This window comes from Argentina silus (assembly GCF_951799395.1).
Source record: "Argentina silus genome assembly, chromosome: Y".
NCBI lineage: Eukaryota > Metazoa > Chordata > Actinopteri > Argentiniformes > Argentinidae > Argentina > Argentina silus.
In genome coordinates this window covers 45,681,205-45,697,753 of record NC_139654.1, presented here as the reverse complement: position 1 = coordinate 45,697,753, position 16,549 = coordinate 45,681,205, and the positions used below count along the sequence as shown (strand labels likewise).

The 16,549-nt window shown below is 47.1% G+C and overlaps 1 pseudogene across 1 annotated transcript in view; it reads left to right on the top strand.

The window, feature by feature from the left end:
- LOC310824153 overlaps positions 1 to 16,549 on the top strand; it is a 43,815-nt pseudogene that overhangs the window by 21,457 nt on the left and 5,809 nt on the right. Inside the window, exon 3 of the transcript in view lies at positions 15,691 to 15,694. The product of the transcript in view is annotated as an uncharacterized misc_RNA (transcript). The remainder of the gene's footprint in view (positions 1 to 15,690; positions 15,695 to 16,549) is intronic.

Genomic DNA, 16,549 nt, shown 5'->3' with positions numbered 1-16,549 from the left:
GGGAGATGGAAAAAACAAGAAATGAGATGAAGAGGAGAGAGAAGGAGGTGGAGGAGAGAGAGAGGGTGGTGCAGGAGAGAGAGAAGGAGGTAAAGAAGAGCGAAGAGAGATTAAAGATGAGTGAGAAGGAGACCGAAACAATGGAGGTGATGAAGAGAAGGGTAGAAGAGGTCGACAGAGAGATGGAGAGAATCCTAGAGGAGAAAGAAATGGAGGTGAAACAAGTGAAAGAGAGGATGGAGGTGATGAAATGGGCAGAGGAGGAGAGAGAAAAAGACAGGAATGAGAAGAAGAAAGAAAAGGATATTGAATGGATGAGAAAGGAGTTGGAGGCGATGAAGAGAGTAGAGGAGGTGGAGAGAGAGATGGAGAGAATATTGGAGGAGAAAGAATGTGACGTTAAACATGTGAGAGAAGAGATGGATGTGATAAAGAATATGTTGGAAAGGAGGGAGAGTGAAGTGGAAGAGGAGATGAGAAAGATTACAGAAGATGTCGTGAAGTGGATGAAGACAGAGATGGAGAGGGAGAAGGAGAAGATTGAGAAGGAGAAAGAAAACGATATTGAATGGATGAGAAAGGAGATGGAGGCGGGTATGAAGACAGTAGAAGAGATGGAGAGAATCCTGAGGAGAAAGAAATGGAGGTGAAACAAGTGAAAGAGAGGATGGAGGTGATGAAATGGGCAGAGGAGGAGAGAGAGAGAGACAGGAGTGAGAAGGAGAAAGAAAAGGATTTTGAATGGATGAGAAAGGAGTTGGAGGCGATGAAGAGAGTAGAGGAGGCCGAGAAAGAGATGGAGAGAATCCTGGAGGAGAAAGAAATGGAGGTGAAACAAGTGAAAGAGAGGATGGAGGTGATGAAATGGGCAGAGGAGGAGAGACAGAGAAACAGGAATGAACAGGAGAAAGAAAAGGATATTGAATGGATGAAAAAGGAGTTGGAGGCAATGAAGAGAGTAGAAGTGGTCGAGAAAGAGATGGAGAAAATCCTGAAGGAGAAAGAAGATGACGTTAAACGCATGAGAGAAGAGATGGATGGGATGATAAATAATATGGTGGAAAGGAGGGAGAGGGAAGTGAAAGAGTTGATGACAAAGATTACAGAAGATGTCGTGAAGAGGATGAAGACAGAAATGGAGAGAGAGAAGGAGAAGACTGAAAAGAAAAGAGTAATGGCGGCGAACCTGGAGTTTGCCAGAGAGAGCATGGAGAGGGCTTTCCATAAAGGGAAACAAAATACAGGTATGCCCTCCATTATCTGCTTACAGAGCATTCTAATTATGATCCTTTTGGCTTCTCAAATCACCTCAAAATAATTTAGATTTTATCTATACAAATGATAAGACAATTTTTCTCTTTCAGATATTTCAACACAGAGACAATTCTGGAAATCCACAACTATCCCGAACTTACTACCACAATAACTACCCTGCATACTACCACTATAACTACACTTGCCGTTTCAATTCTCTTTCATTAAAGTCATATTCAAAGGCAAACTGTGTGTCATGTTTGAAATGCTGTATTTTACAAGTTGCATAGCTGTAAACTATGTTGAGTGATGATGAGTTTAGGAAGAAAAGGAATGTAAAAAAATGAATACTCCTGCACACACGATTGTTACCTCTGCTTATTTATTGTGTCGACGTTTCGGTTTATGACCTTTATCAAAACATTTTTATCTGTGAGGTCTGTATTCCTAACACCACAAAAAGACAAAGTGGTGGTGTTTGTGTTTTTTACATTTACAAGTTGAGGAAGAAAAAACATGGCACATGTATGCACATGGGTTAGATTAGAAACAATCTGGGTAAACCTTAATTTGAAGAGGTATGCATGAGGTCTGTTATGTTTTTCTCTATATCCCATAATATTGATTACAATGATCAACATATTTGTACCCTGAAAAGAACCCAAACTGAACAAGTTCCCCATTATAAGTACCTGGGCATTTAGATAGATGATACACTTTTAAAATACATGTTGAAAAAGTGATCAAGAGTTTGCGAGTTAGACTTGTACTTGTTTTGTAAAGAAATGTCTTGCTTCACCTTTGATAATAGGAGGAAGATTGTCTTGGCAACGCTCCTCCCTGTCCGTGATTATGGTGACACAATTTAAAATCACACGACAGCCTCAATTCTTAAACCACTAGACCCGATTTATCACTTCATTTATCAGTTCATTTGTAGGCATGTTTTCTGTACCCACCATTGTCTTTTGTATCAGTCTGTGGGTTGGGATTCTTTGACGTTGAGAAGGGCTTATCATTGGATTTCATCTGTATATAAAGCAGTTCTTTTAAAACTCCCATTTTACCTCACATCATTGCTTTTATGGCGACTTAGTGGCGATCAAACTTGCAGCTTGTTACTATTTAATGTCCTTCAAGTGATTACAGAATTGAGAAGAACTTTTTAGCTGCTGTGCTCCTTAGATATGGAATGATCTTCAGGCTAGACTGAGGTTGGAGCACTTGGTCCCTTACACTTGTACCATCATCTGCTTTTTAGTGGACAATATATGCAATAAATACCTTTTTTACACAAACATCTTGAATCAGAATGGGTCAGCCCTAGCCTCTTACACAAACAGGGTCAGAGTCAATGGGTACAAAACTGGAGCAAACGTGTGTATACCAAGATACTGTACCTCGACTCCTTTCCATTCCAAAAGAAATGTGTGCTTCCCTTTCCCTTCACTCAAATGTTGTGGATGACATGTACATAAAGCTATACACTGGTGCAGGTGTGATGTTATGAGAGCTTTAGCATTTAGCATTTCCTGTGTCCAGGCGTTCTATTCACTTCTAATAGGACAAATGAAGGTACACTTGCCTCATAGGGGCTCATTCTTGTTTCATTTGTCCTATTAGCTCCTACTGACCTCACTTTACACAGACACAGAGGAGGAGAGACTCAGACTCATTAGAAGTTTATTACTGGATCAGTTTACAAAACAAAACAAAACTGCATGGAGCGTACAGTACAGCAGAGCTTGGAGTACCAGACATGAACACACACCTCACATGCACACACACATCGGAGCTGTCACAGTGGTATACCTTGGATCACACACAGACACACACACACACACACACACACACACACACACACACACACACACACACACACACACACACACACACACACACTCACTCTCTCTCAGGGCTGCATGCGGATAGCTCCATCTAGTTTGATGACCTCTCCATTGATCATGGGGTTCTCAGCCAGTGATGTCACCAGGTGGGCAAACTCTGCAGGGTCTCCCAGGCGCGAGGGGAAGAGCACTTGGCGGGCCAGGAATGAACGCACCTTCTCAGGTTAACCCGCCAGGAGAGGTGTGGAGAACAGAACCTAAGGAGAGTGAGAGAGAGGTTGTCTGATATGGAGAGGAAGGGGGTGGGGGGGGAGTGTGTGAAAGAGTGCGTATGTATGTGTGTGTGTTTACTGACTGGGTGCGATGGTGACCACACAGATGTCCATGGGTGCCAGGTCTCGGGCGATGGGTAGAGTCATCCCAACAATACCCCCCTTAGAGGCTGAATACGCAGCCTGACCCACCTACAGAGAGAGAGAGTGAGAGTGAAGGAAGGGGCTGTTGAGACAGTGTTTGTGTGTGTGTGTGTGTGTGTGTGTGTGTGTGTGTGTGTGTGTGTGCGTGCGTGCATGGTTCAATGGAGGTCTTGGCGATCTGTTGGTTCTTGTGTGTGATTGGCTGACGGTACTGCAGCATGTTGACCTCTTCCTCACTGCAGGGTCTACTACAGTTGGAGCAGTCAGAGAGCACAGCCTGGGCCCCTGCAACCAAACATACACCCTGAAATATGGTTTGGACAAAGGATCCCAATGTCAAGATAATATTGCTGTAGGGAAGCTACTCTATGACACAATACCATGTGGAAATGTCAATGATTTTCTAAAGATGAGTGGATAGTGGATAGTGGATAGTGGATAGTGGATAGTGGATAGTGCCTGGTGGGGTCGCAGACTTCAGGCAGATTGTTGACCTAATACGAAACATTAGTACTTTATTTGGACATTATATGATACTTTTGAAGCCCTGAAATAGTGGGAGTATGTTTACAAATGTTTTTTTAAAAACCCATTGAATTAAAGTTGAGAATCTCTACTTTGACCCCATAATATTTGTTTGATTTCAAATCCAAGTGTAGAGCTAAAAGAACAGAAAATGCTTCCTCTTTCCAATACTTATGAAGAGCACTGTATTCATGTTAATCAGTTGCTTCATTACTGTAATATGTGATGTGTTTTGAACTAGTATTTTGAAATACTGTTTTTAGGAGCCAATGATATAAAACAAGTGCATACATGTAAAGAACATAACACATTTTTAGAGGAGTTCAAATATGTAAAATTCAGTATTACTCGAAAGAAAATATTTGCCCAAAAATATTTGCCCCATAGTCCTTCTTGATTCAATGGGTCTGCAAACTATTAAAACCCGATAGGGATCAAACAGGCAGCAACTATTAGCAGGATGTTAAGATAAAGGCCGACAATAACATCACTGAGTGTTGCCCTCTGCGCAGGGATCCTTTCAATCATTCACTAGCCATGGCTTCAACTTCACCTCTCACATACTCTTTCGCCTGTGTTTCATGATCTGAAACACAGGTGTCATGATGGGATAAAATAATCACTTCAGCAGACGTGTCCGGGGTTACTCAGAAGAAGCGATTGAACCTGTAAAGATGGGTTACCTTCCGTACTTCTCCACCGAGACATGGACTCTCCTTGCCTTACTCATCACTCTGATCGTAGTGTAAGAAGTTTTAATAAAAAATATTATTTGTTAGTTAGTTAGTTGTAATAATACATACAAATGATAGTATTGATAATTACAGTTATCTAACAGTTTCAATGATACCTATGACTTGATCGTTTTGCTTTTGTTTCAAGTCAGATTGTTGATTTATATTTGTTCTGACCAGGTATGGATACTGGCCATATGGAATATTAAAAAAACTAGGCATTCCTTGTCTCAAACCCATCCCTTTCCTCGGGACGATGATGGGATATAAGAAGGTTTGTAGAGATTAAGCCCATAAACAACAACATTGTAGACTCATCCATGATGTGTGTTGTTGTGGTGAAAGCCATGGGAGCTGAATATGAATTGTTTTACCCAGAAAAATGGGCAATAAAGCTTTTGAACGAAAACGAAAAGAGAGGAGTGGGAGCCGGTCTGTAGTGGAAAAGGGCCATCATAAACTAAGCCACAATTCAGGTTTATGACAAGCATTTATGTACTGGCTATTTCTTTGTTTTGTTTTTTGTTCCCAGGGTGGTTTCACCAATTTTGACACAGAGAGCTTCCAGAAATATGGGAAACTGTGGGGCTGAGTCTGCTAAACTGATCCTGGTTATTGTTAACTATGATGGATATATGTATCTCTCAGTGTCTACAGTATACACTCTTAAACCAGGCGGACACCGTGCGATTTTCACAAACACAGACGATCCAACCGACGAAATGGTCTCGTACACCAAGACAAATGATCTGTCTTGATGCAATGTACACTGCCCAAGCAACAATTTCATGCTTCCACATTAATAATTTGAATCTGTTATTGAGCGATTTAAGTTTTAAGCTTTTAAGTATTCTGTAGTATGGTCCCTGTGGGGGGACATGCAGCGTTCGGCCTGTAGAGGGAGCTACAGGACCGTGGCCAGGGTGACGTCGGCGAGGCTCCGTTGCACACCTGTTGCAAATGAAGCCTCGTTGACTAGATGGTTTAAGATGTGTGTGCCTCGGCGTTCGAGGGAGAAGGAGGGCGACTGGAAAGTCGCCGAGTGGCGTGTTACGAACATTGAAATTATTACGAACATTGGAATTATTACTAACATTTTATGAAAATAAACGGGATACTCCCAGAAAACAGTACCTCGACTCCGCCTCTGTGTCACAGACTTGTTACAGTGGCGCCCAACGTGGGGCACAGCGAAGGCGGAGAAAAAAAGGGAATGGAGGCGTTAAGCGCGGCTATCGGAAGGATGGCCCTTATACTGGAGCAGCAGGCCCACCTCCAGCAGGAGCACCAGACCGCGGTGAGGGAGATGGTGACGGCAAGGGCTGAGGACCGTACCCTCCTCCTGGAGCTCGTCAGGGCCCTGATGATGGAGGAGGGGAGCCGGCCCTTTGCCTACGCCCAGCAGCTGCGGGACAGCGCGCGGCGGTGGCTGGACCCAGGGAACAGCTCGTCGGAGGAGGTCGGGGACCGGGTGGTGTTGGAGCAATTCCCCACGGGGCTCCCGGCCCGGACCGCCGCCTGGGTCCAGTACCACCGGCCCCAGGATCTCGCGGCCGCCGTTACCTTGGTGGAGGACCATCTCTCCTTCCCGCTGCAGGAGCCCCGATGACCAACGCCCGGTCCGGCGCCCGGAAGGAGCCATGGTGACGGAGGAGGAGAGACCGGCGCCCGCCCCGAGGACGAGATGGCAGGGGCAGGCATGTCGAGAACCAGCCCTGGCCCCACAGGAAGCACCCCGAGCGACAGGGGGGGTGTGTTGGCGATGCGGACGGCCGGGCCATGTACAGGCGGAGTGCCCAGTGAGGGAGGTGGGGCAGGTCGTCCGCATCGGCGACATACCGGGAGCGGCGTATCGTGTTCCGGTAAGGATACAACATGATATGCACCAGGCCTTCTTGGATTCGGGCTGCATGCAGTCCATGATCCAGGAGCGCCTGGTTCGACCGGGGGCATTGTTAAAGGCATCGAGGGTGTTGGTGAAGTGTGTGCATGGGGACATTCACGAATATCCTGTGGTCACGATCAAGATTAATTTTGAAGGGAAAAAGCATAGTGTACAGGCGGCGGTTAGCCCGCGCCTCACGCATCCCCTTATTCTGGGTGTAGATTGGGAGGGGTTTCCTCAAGCGGTAAGCAGGGCTACCGGGGTGCGTGCACGACAGAGAGGGAGGTGTGAGACGGGTAATGTGTTCTGTGCTGAGGCGGCGCCTCGCGACGCTGCCGAGGAGCCGGAGCCGGCGGGGGGGTCTCAACCCGAGATTCCCCCGCCGAACTATCCGTTGCTAGGTGACTTCCCCCTCGAGCAGTCTCGTGACGAGACCCTACGATCGGCCTATGACCAAGTGATAGCGATTGATGGTACTTTGGTACGGCCAGACGCAGTACGCGCCCACCCCTATTTCGCGATTATCAGCGACAGGTTGTACCGAGTAAGTCGTGACTCACATAGCCAGGAGGAAGTAACCCAGTTGTTGGTTCCCCGTAGCCGCCGGGAAATGGTCTTCCAGGCGGCTCATTTCAACCCCATGGCGGGCCATTTAGGTTATGATAAGACACTAAACCGTATAATGGCTCGATTTTATTGGCCGGGAATTCGGGCAGAGGTGCGTAGGTGGTGCGCGAATGTCAGTTGGTAAAGCCCCCTTGCGGCCCTTACCATTGGTCGAGAACCCATTCGACCGCATTGCGATGGATATTATCGGGCCATTTGATCGGTGTACACAGGGATATCGATTTGTGTTGGTCTTGATAGATTACGCAACCCAATACCCCGAGGCAATACCGCTGCGCAATATCTCTGCCAGGAGTGTAGCGCAGGCATTGTTTCAAGTAATCTCCCACGTGGGAATCCCGAAAGAGATTCTCACCGATCAGGGCACTAATTTTATGTCACGCACCCTCAAGGAACTGTATGGCTTGTTGAACATCAAGGCGATTCGAACCAGTGTTTACCACCCAGCCACTGATGGCCTTTGTGAGCGGTTCAATCGGACCTTGAAGTCAATGATCCGGAAGTTCGTACACGAAGATAGTCGGAATTGGCATAAATGGCTAGATCCCCTGTTGTTTGCGGTACGGGAAGTCCCCCAAGCTTCCACCGGGTTTTCCCCGTTTGAATTACTCTACGGGCGTAAGCCTCGGGGTGTCCTAGACCTTCTTAAAGAAAATTGGGAGGAAGGGTCTAGCGACAGTAAAAATGAGATTCAATACGTCCTGGACTTGCGCACAAAGCTCCACGCCCTAGGGGTTATCTCACGCGAGCATTTGCTGCAAGCCCAGGAGCGTCAAAAGTGACTGTACGACAGGGGAACTAACCTGCGAGAATTTACAGGTGTGGTCACACATCGCATGGGGGACGTGGATTACGAGGTAGTACGCTCGGACCGGGGGGATAGCTTGCAGGTGTATCACGTAAATCTCCTAAAAAAATGGAACGACGTGGTCACTGTTGCTCTGGCTACAATAATTCCAGAGAGAGATGAGTTCGGTCCGGAAGTCCCAAAATCAAAAGTTAGCACTCCGGTCGGTATTGATAACCATCTCTCTGCTAGCCAGGCCACGGACGTTGCAGATTTGCAAGCTAAGTTCGCGGACGTGTTCTCTCCCTTGCCCGGTCGGACTACGCTTATCGACCACCACATAGAAACGCAGCCGGGTTTAACGGTGCGCACGCGTCCCTATAGGTTGCCGGTACACAAACGAGACATTGTGTGCAGGGAATTGGAAGCCATGCTGGAGCTGGGTGTGGTCGAGGAGTCCCGCAGTGACTGGTGTAGCCCCATCGTGCTTGTCAACAAGCCGGATGGGGCTATACGGTTCTGTGTGGATTATAGACGGGTTAATGCGGTCTCCAAGTTCGATGCCTACCCGATGCCCCGGGTTGACGAGCTCTTGGACCGGCTTGGCACGGCCAAGTATTTCACGACGTTGGATTTCACGAAGGGATACTGGCAGATTCCACTCTCGCCGGTATCCCGGGAGAAAACTGCATTCTCCACTCCGCTCGGGCTATTCCAGTTCACGGTGCTCCCTTTCGGGTTGTTCGGAGCCCCAGCCACTTTTCAGCGCCTCATGGACCCTGAGGTCCCTGAGGCAGGCGGGGCTGACGGCCAACCCGAAGAAGTGCTTGATCGGGCGGAGGGAGATCCGGTATCTGGGGTACCACTTGGGTCGGGGGGAGGTGCGGCCACAGATTGAAAAGACTGCGGCCATCGCAGCTACTCCGAGGCCCAAGACAAAGAAGGAGGTGAGGGCCTTCCTGGGGCTGGCTGGCTATTACCGGCAGTTCGTGCCGGGGTTTTCAGAGCTGGCCAGTCCCTTGACGGACCTCACCCGGAAGGGTGCCCCGGATCCGGTCCAATGGTCGGGCCAGTGCCAGGGGTCGTTCGAGGCCCTTAAGGGAGCTCTTTGTGGAGAAACGGTCCTGTATGCGCCTGATTTTAACCTCCCTTTCTCCCTACAGACGGACGCGTCGGATAGAGGCCTGGGAGCAGTGCTGACCCAGCGGGTGGAGGGGGCTGACCGGCCGGTGCTGTACCTGAGCCGCAAACTATCGGAGAGGGAGGGCCGGTACAGCACGGTGGAGAAGGAGTGCCTGGCCATCAAGTGGGCGGTCGGCGCCCTCCACTACTATCTGCTGGGTCGCGCTTTCACCCTCTACTCCGACCATGCTCCCCTCCAGTGGCTCCACCGGTGGTATCTCGCGTTGCAGCCCTTCAACTTTTCGGTCGTGCACAGACCGGGGGCGCAGATGGTCGTGGCAGACTTCCTCTCCCGTGCAGGGGGGGGGGGGAGTAGGTTGTCAGCCGTCGTGTCCCCGGCCTGTGTCGGGTGGTGGGGGTATGTGGGGGGACATGCAGCGTTCGGCCTGTAGAGGGAGCTACAGGACCGTGGCCAGGGTGACGTCGGCGAGGCTCCGTTGCACACCTGTTGCAAATGAAGCCTCGTTGACTAGATGGTTTAAGATGTGTGTGCCTCGGCGTTCGAGGGAGAAGGAGGGCGACTGGAAAGTCGCCGAGTGGCGTTGTGTTACGAACATTGAAATTATTACGAACATTGGAATTATTACTAACATTTTATGAAAATAAACGGGATACTCCCAGAAAACAGTACCTCGACTCCGCCTCTGTGTCACGGACTTGTTACAGTCCCAAACACAACTTGTGCGTTGCCAATGTTTGACAACATCCTGGATTCTCATTGGTTGAGGCTCCTATATTGCCTCTGAGCACGTCTCAAACTGCATGAATAAAGAGGAGCCACGACACGTCAGAATTCAAATCGGAAGTGATTGTGTCTTCCCTCCATGTCATTGAAAGGGCAAAAATGTAATTAAAAAAATAAAGAAAAAAAGGGTTCTAAAAGGATTCTTTGGTTGAATAACTCTTATGGGTTCCATTTGCAGTGCCCTGCATAAGTAATGGGACAAGCATTTTTTCTTCTTTTGCATTATGCAAATGTCCAAATTAAGCACTCATGTTTAGTATTTGGTCCCCAATCCTTTGTATGCAAAAGTGCAAAAGTCTGTGACCCATTGACCCAACCAGACGCTGGGTATCTTCTCTGGTAATGCTCTGCCAGACCTATATTGTAGCGATTGTTGTTTGTTTTTTTAGGATGTTTTGTCCTCCTCTTCAGCAAATTAAATGCATGTTCTATAGGATTCTATAGGATTCACTTTTTGGCCCTGAATAATTTCCTAGTTGCTATGGCAGTATGTTTTGGGTCATTGTCCTGCTGTATGGTGAAATGCCGTCCAATGAGTTTGGAGCAATTAACTTGTACTTGGACTGACAAGATGTTTCTGAACACTTCCGAATTCATCCTCATCAAAGGAGACGTGAGCCAGTTCCAGTGGAAGCCATACATGCCCAAGGCATAACACCCCCTCCCCCATATTTCACAGATGATGTGTTATGCTGTGAATATTGGGCAGTTCCTTTTTTTCTCCACACTTTCTCCGGTACATGTTTTTCCAGAACTCTGCAGGCTCTTTTAGGTACTGTTTAGCAAACCGTAACCTGGCCAGCCTGTTTTTGTGGCTGAGTAGTGGTTTGTACCTTGCAGTGTAGCCTCTGTAGTTCTGCTGGTGAAGTCTTCTGTGGATGGTAGTCTCTGACTCATTGACGCCTACCTCCTGGAGAGTGTTCCTAATCTATGGGGCAGTTTTTATTTTATTTTATTTTTTATTATGGTGAGCATTCTTTGGTTATCCACTGGAAGTCTTCCTTGCCATTTGCGATTTCTTAGCTCACCAGTGCTTTCTTTCCTTTTAATGAAGTTCCAAACTGTTGATGTTGGTAGGTTTAAGGTTTTAATGTTTCATTTTTTTCTGATATTTCAGCATCATAATGGCTTCCCTGACTTTCAATAACATCTCTTTGGTCCTCATGTTGACAAGACACCAATAGCAGACTGCACAAATTATGTGACGGAACACACCTGTCAAGCCAATTGTCCCATCACTTTTGTGTAGCCTAAAATAGCGGGATTATGCATAAAAGTGTTGTAATTTCTGAATGATAAACCAATATGTACACAAATAACATCAAATAAAAGATGAGAATCTCTACGTTCTCATCGACCTGGCGCCGGCGTGAGCAGGCTGTCCATCCAGTAGCTCTCGTTGTTTTGTCTTTGTTAAGTCTTTTAACTACTTTTCCGTTTGCAATTTTTATATTTTATTTACATGCAACGCGTGGACATGTTGTATCCTATGGATACGGATACTTTTCCGCAAGAAAGCAGCAGCACAACGCGGACTTACTCGAGGAATCTGCTACTCGAGCTCAGATCAAAGGGAACTACCGACAGTACTTACGTTAACAGCATTCCGAAGGAGATTCGACGGCCTTATCGAGGCTGCAGAGCTGGGGCTAAAGTTAAGGAGAGGGCCCTAGCGAAGCGGTGGAAGTATAAACCGTCGATCCCTTCGTGTGTGATGGGTAACGTTAATTCACTTTCCAATAAAACGGACGAGCTGGCAGCTTTGGTGAGGAACGTTAAACTGTACAGGGAATGCAGCGTGATGATTCTCACGGAGACATGGCTGAACAACAACACACCAGATGCTAACATTGAACTCCCTGGTTTCTCGCATGTGAGAGCGGACAGAGACCCGAGTTTAAGTGGCAAAAACAAAGGTGGCGGGCTCGTACTCTACATCAATAACAGATGGTGTAACCCTGGACATATTACGGTGAAGGACATTATCTGCTGCCCTGATGTTGAAGTACTAGCGGTGAGTTTACGTCCCTATTATCTGCCCCGAGAATTTACGAACGCCATCGTCATCGCTGTGTACATACAACCCCGAGCTATGGCTGAGACCGCGTGTGACGTCATCCACTCTACCATCGCGAAACTCCAAGCTCAGTACCCCGATGCTTACATCGCCATATCAGGGGACTTTAATCATGTCACATTGGATTCAACACTGCCCGCCTTTCACCAGTATGTCAACTGCCCCACACGACAGAACAGAACAATTGACCTTCTGTATGCAAACATTAAGGATGCCTACACCGCCACATCACTACCACCACTGGGGAAATCAGATCACAATCTGGTCTCCCTACAACCACTGTACACTCCATGTGTTCGGAGAGAACCAATCAGAACACGCACCTTCAAGAAGAAGTCCCCCGAGACGGATGAGGCCATGAGGGACTGCTTGGACATAACAGACTGGAATATTTTCCAACAATCATATGGTGATGACATTGATGGGCTCGCACACTGCTACTCCGACTACCTGAACTTCTGTGAAGACATTGTTGTTCCCACAAAAACTGTGCGCTGCTTTCCAAACAACAAGCCTTGGATTACCAGCGATGTCAAGGCCCTCCTCAATAAGAAAAAGAGGGCGTTCAAAGAGGGGGACCTAGCTAAGCTGAAGCACGCACAAGGGGAACTCAAAGTCAAGCTGAAAGAGGCAAGGGAGTTATACAGAAGGAAGGTAGAGAGGAAGTTGCAGCAGAACAACGTGCGAGAGGTGTGGGATGGGATGAAGATGATGATGGGCATGAGGAAGAGCAGTAGCTGTGTTGAGGGAGGTCGAGACCGGGCCAATGAACTGAACCAGTTCTACAACAGGTTCAACCACCCAGCTGCGGTGGCCTACCCCACCCCCTCTCCAGGAGCTGTCTCTGTCGGCCATTCTACACCTCTCCCCCATCTCACACAGCCCCCCATCTCCCAACACCCCCCATCATCAAAGGCGTCACCGACCTCAATCACCAGCCATCAGCCACTGTCTACTGGAGCGCCCAGGGACAAAGAGCCACCCCACCACCCACCCCCCCTCCCTCCCAGTCCCTCCCCCCTACAATCACGGCAGACCAGGTGAGATCGGGACTAAAGCGACTTAACCCCAGGAAGGCAGCGGGTCCAGACAAAGTGTGTCCCAGACTGCTCAAGACCTGCGCTGCCGAACTGGGAGAGCCGCTGAGGTACTTATTTGACCTGAGTCTACGTCTTGGTAGGGCCCCAACACTGTGGAAGACATCATGTCTTATCCCTGTCCCAAAAAAGCCACACGCAAAAGAACTCAATGACTTCAGGCCTGTCGCACTCACCTCACACATTATGAAAACAATGGAGAGACTGCTTCTACATACACTCAGACCCCAGGTTAGCCATGCACTGGACCCACTACAGTTTGCATACCAGGAGAAGGTTGGAGTAGACGATGCCATCACATATCTACTGCACAGGACGCACTCTCACCTGGACAAAGGGAAAAGCGCTGTGAGAATCATGTTCTTTGATTTTTCCAGTGCTTTCAACACCATCCAACCCCTCAGATTGGGAGACAAGCTCCTGCAGATGGGTGTGGACGCCCACCTGGTATCCTGGATCACTGACTACCTGACAGGGCGGCCACAGTTTGTCAGACTGAAGGACTGCCTCTTGGACACTGTGGTATGCAACACCGGAGCACCACAGGGAACTGTGCTCTCTCCTGTCCTGTTCACCCTGTACACGTCTGACTTCTGCTACAACAAAGAGTCATGCCACATGCAGAAGTTTTCGGACGATACGGCAATTGTGGGGTGTATCAGAGATGGGCAGGAGGGGGAGTACAGGAGCCTGGTGGAGGACTTTGTGCAATGGTGCAAACTCAACCACCTACAACTCAACACTACAAAGACCAAGGAGATGGTGGTGGATTTCCGTAGGTCTAAGCCCGCTCTGCTACCAGTCTCCATTGAGGGAGTCAATGTGGAGATGGTCAGCACATACAAGTATCTGGGGGTCCACCTGGACAATAAACTGGACTGGTCAGCCAACACTGATGCGATTTATAAGAAGGGACAGAGCCGGCTGTACTTCCTGAGGAGGCTGCGGTCCTTCAATGTCTGCAGCAAACTCCTAGGGATGTTTTACCAGTCTGTGGTCGCCAGCGCTCTCTTCTATGCAGTGGTGTGCTGGGGAGGAAGCACTAAGAAGAGGGATGCCGGGCGACTGGACAGGCTGGTAAGGAAAGCTGGCTCTGTTGTGGGAGCTGAACTGGAGAGCATGACTTCAGTATTGGAAAAAAGAACTCTGAGCAAACTGCTCACCATCATGGACAATGAAGGTCACCCACTGTACCACACCATCATCCAGCAGAAGAGCTTGATCAGCTGGAGGCTACGAGCACTGACAAGCAAAACTGACAGACTGACTAAATCATTTGTCCCCAGAGCCATACAACTCCACAATAGGTCAATCAAGGGCAAAGAGATGGACTTCTCTGCATAACCTCCACCCTCTGTATCATATCACTATCATGTATCATGTCACTGTTTCACCTCATTATTGTCTACAATGTTTACTAGCTATGCTAGGTCTCATACACAGCCCCTACCTCCCTCCACCAGCCTGGACTAAATGCACTTTAAAATAGTCCATATTTATGCAGCCCGTATTTAGTATTTAGTTTTTAGTATTTAATGCTATAATTGCACTGTCTGCCTTACCTTTTTGCACCTCACCTAACTGCAAAGACATTTACAACTGCACCTCGCCTGTACAAAATGCTGCTAATGTTGTATGTTGTATGTGTATGTTATGTGTGATACCCCTATGTCTGTATGCTACTTGGAACCTGAATTTCCCCCTGGGATAAATAAAGTTTCTATCTATCTATCTATCTATCTATTTCAACTCCAAAAAGAAGAAAAAATGCTTCACTGTCACATTACTTTCGCACGGTACTGTATAACCTTCTGTGGAAAAGGGTTCTACATGGAACCCAAAAGGTTTCTTCAAAGGGAGAGTGGAAGAAGAACCCTTTTTGGTTCTAGGTAGCACTTTTTTTCTAAGAGTGCAGGATCTGTGATGGGTCTGTCTGTCTCTATCTACGGTATATTCGCTTGAATGCCACAGCCTATTTGAGTATTGTTGCTGACCATGTGCATCCCTTCATGGCCACAATTGACCCATCTTCTAATGGTTACTTCCAGCATGATAATGCACCATGTCACAAAGCAAAAGTTGTCTTAAACTGGTTTCATGAACATGACAATGAGTTCAGTGTTCTTCAGTGGCCTTCCCAGGATCTGAATCCAATAGAACATCTTTGGGATGTGGTAGAACAGGAGATTCACATCTTGAAAGTGAACCTGAAAAATCTGCAGGAATTGAGTGATGCAATCACGTCATCATGGACCAGAATCTCAAAGGAATGTTTCCAACATCTTGTGGAATCAATGCCACGAAGAATTGAGGCTGTTTTGAGAGCAAATGGAGGCCCTACCCAGTATTAGTATAGTGTTCCTCATGAAGTGCTCTGTGAGTGTATATCTAACTATCTTTGTTTTTGCTGGTCTGTAGGATCTATGATGGCCGTCAGCCCATCCTGTGTATCATGGACACAGCCATGATCAAAACCATCCTCATCAAGGAATGCTACTCCCTTTTCACTAACAGGAGGGTAATAAATTGAGGTTGTTGTATGGGGAAAAAAACATAAGGGCTCCTTAAATAGATAATATCATTGTTATTATAGCATTATTAATATTAGGTTAATCTTGCAGTATATAATAATTATTATTTTTCTAGAATATCTATCTCAACGGGCCTCTGTATGACGCCGTGTTTATCGCTGAGGATGATGCATGGAGACGGATCCGCAGTGTCCTGTCTCCCTCCTTCACCAGTGGGCGGATCAAAGAGGTACAGTCCCATCTCTCCTCTCCTTCTTTCATTCATTCCTTTATACAACACAAATAAATGAATGACTAACAACTCTGACGTGTGTATGTGTGTGTGTGTGTGTGTGTGTGTGTGTGTGTGTGTGTGTGTGTGTGAGAGTGTGTGTGTGATTTGTACTATGTGTATAGTGTGTATTCATTGTTGTTTGTTGTTGTGTGAAGCAGCAACTTTAATGAATTAATCCAAGACAAATTTTCATCCAGGACAATAAAGTATATTTGATCTTATCTTCGATAAGTTCAGTGGTCAGATGACAGAGTATAGAATAATAGTTCATCTTTGGAGTCACTTATTCTTTGACTATATACATAATGTATCCTGTATGGATGTATATTCTCAGGCTATATAAACATTAAAATAATTCCTGTTTCAAACATGATGTTAATATATGTTTTGCACATATTAACACACTGCCAATGGTTTGCGCTCTACTCATTTGACAAACACATGGGCCCTGTCAAGAACCAACCTCTAGTTCCTAAATGCTGGACACTTGGAGATCTGAGTGGATTGGATACAGAAGTGTCTAGGGATAGAGCCTAGGAGTTGTTTCTGGACAGGGCTGTGCATTGAA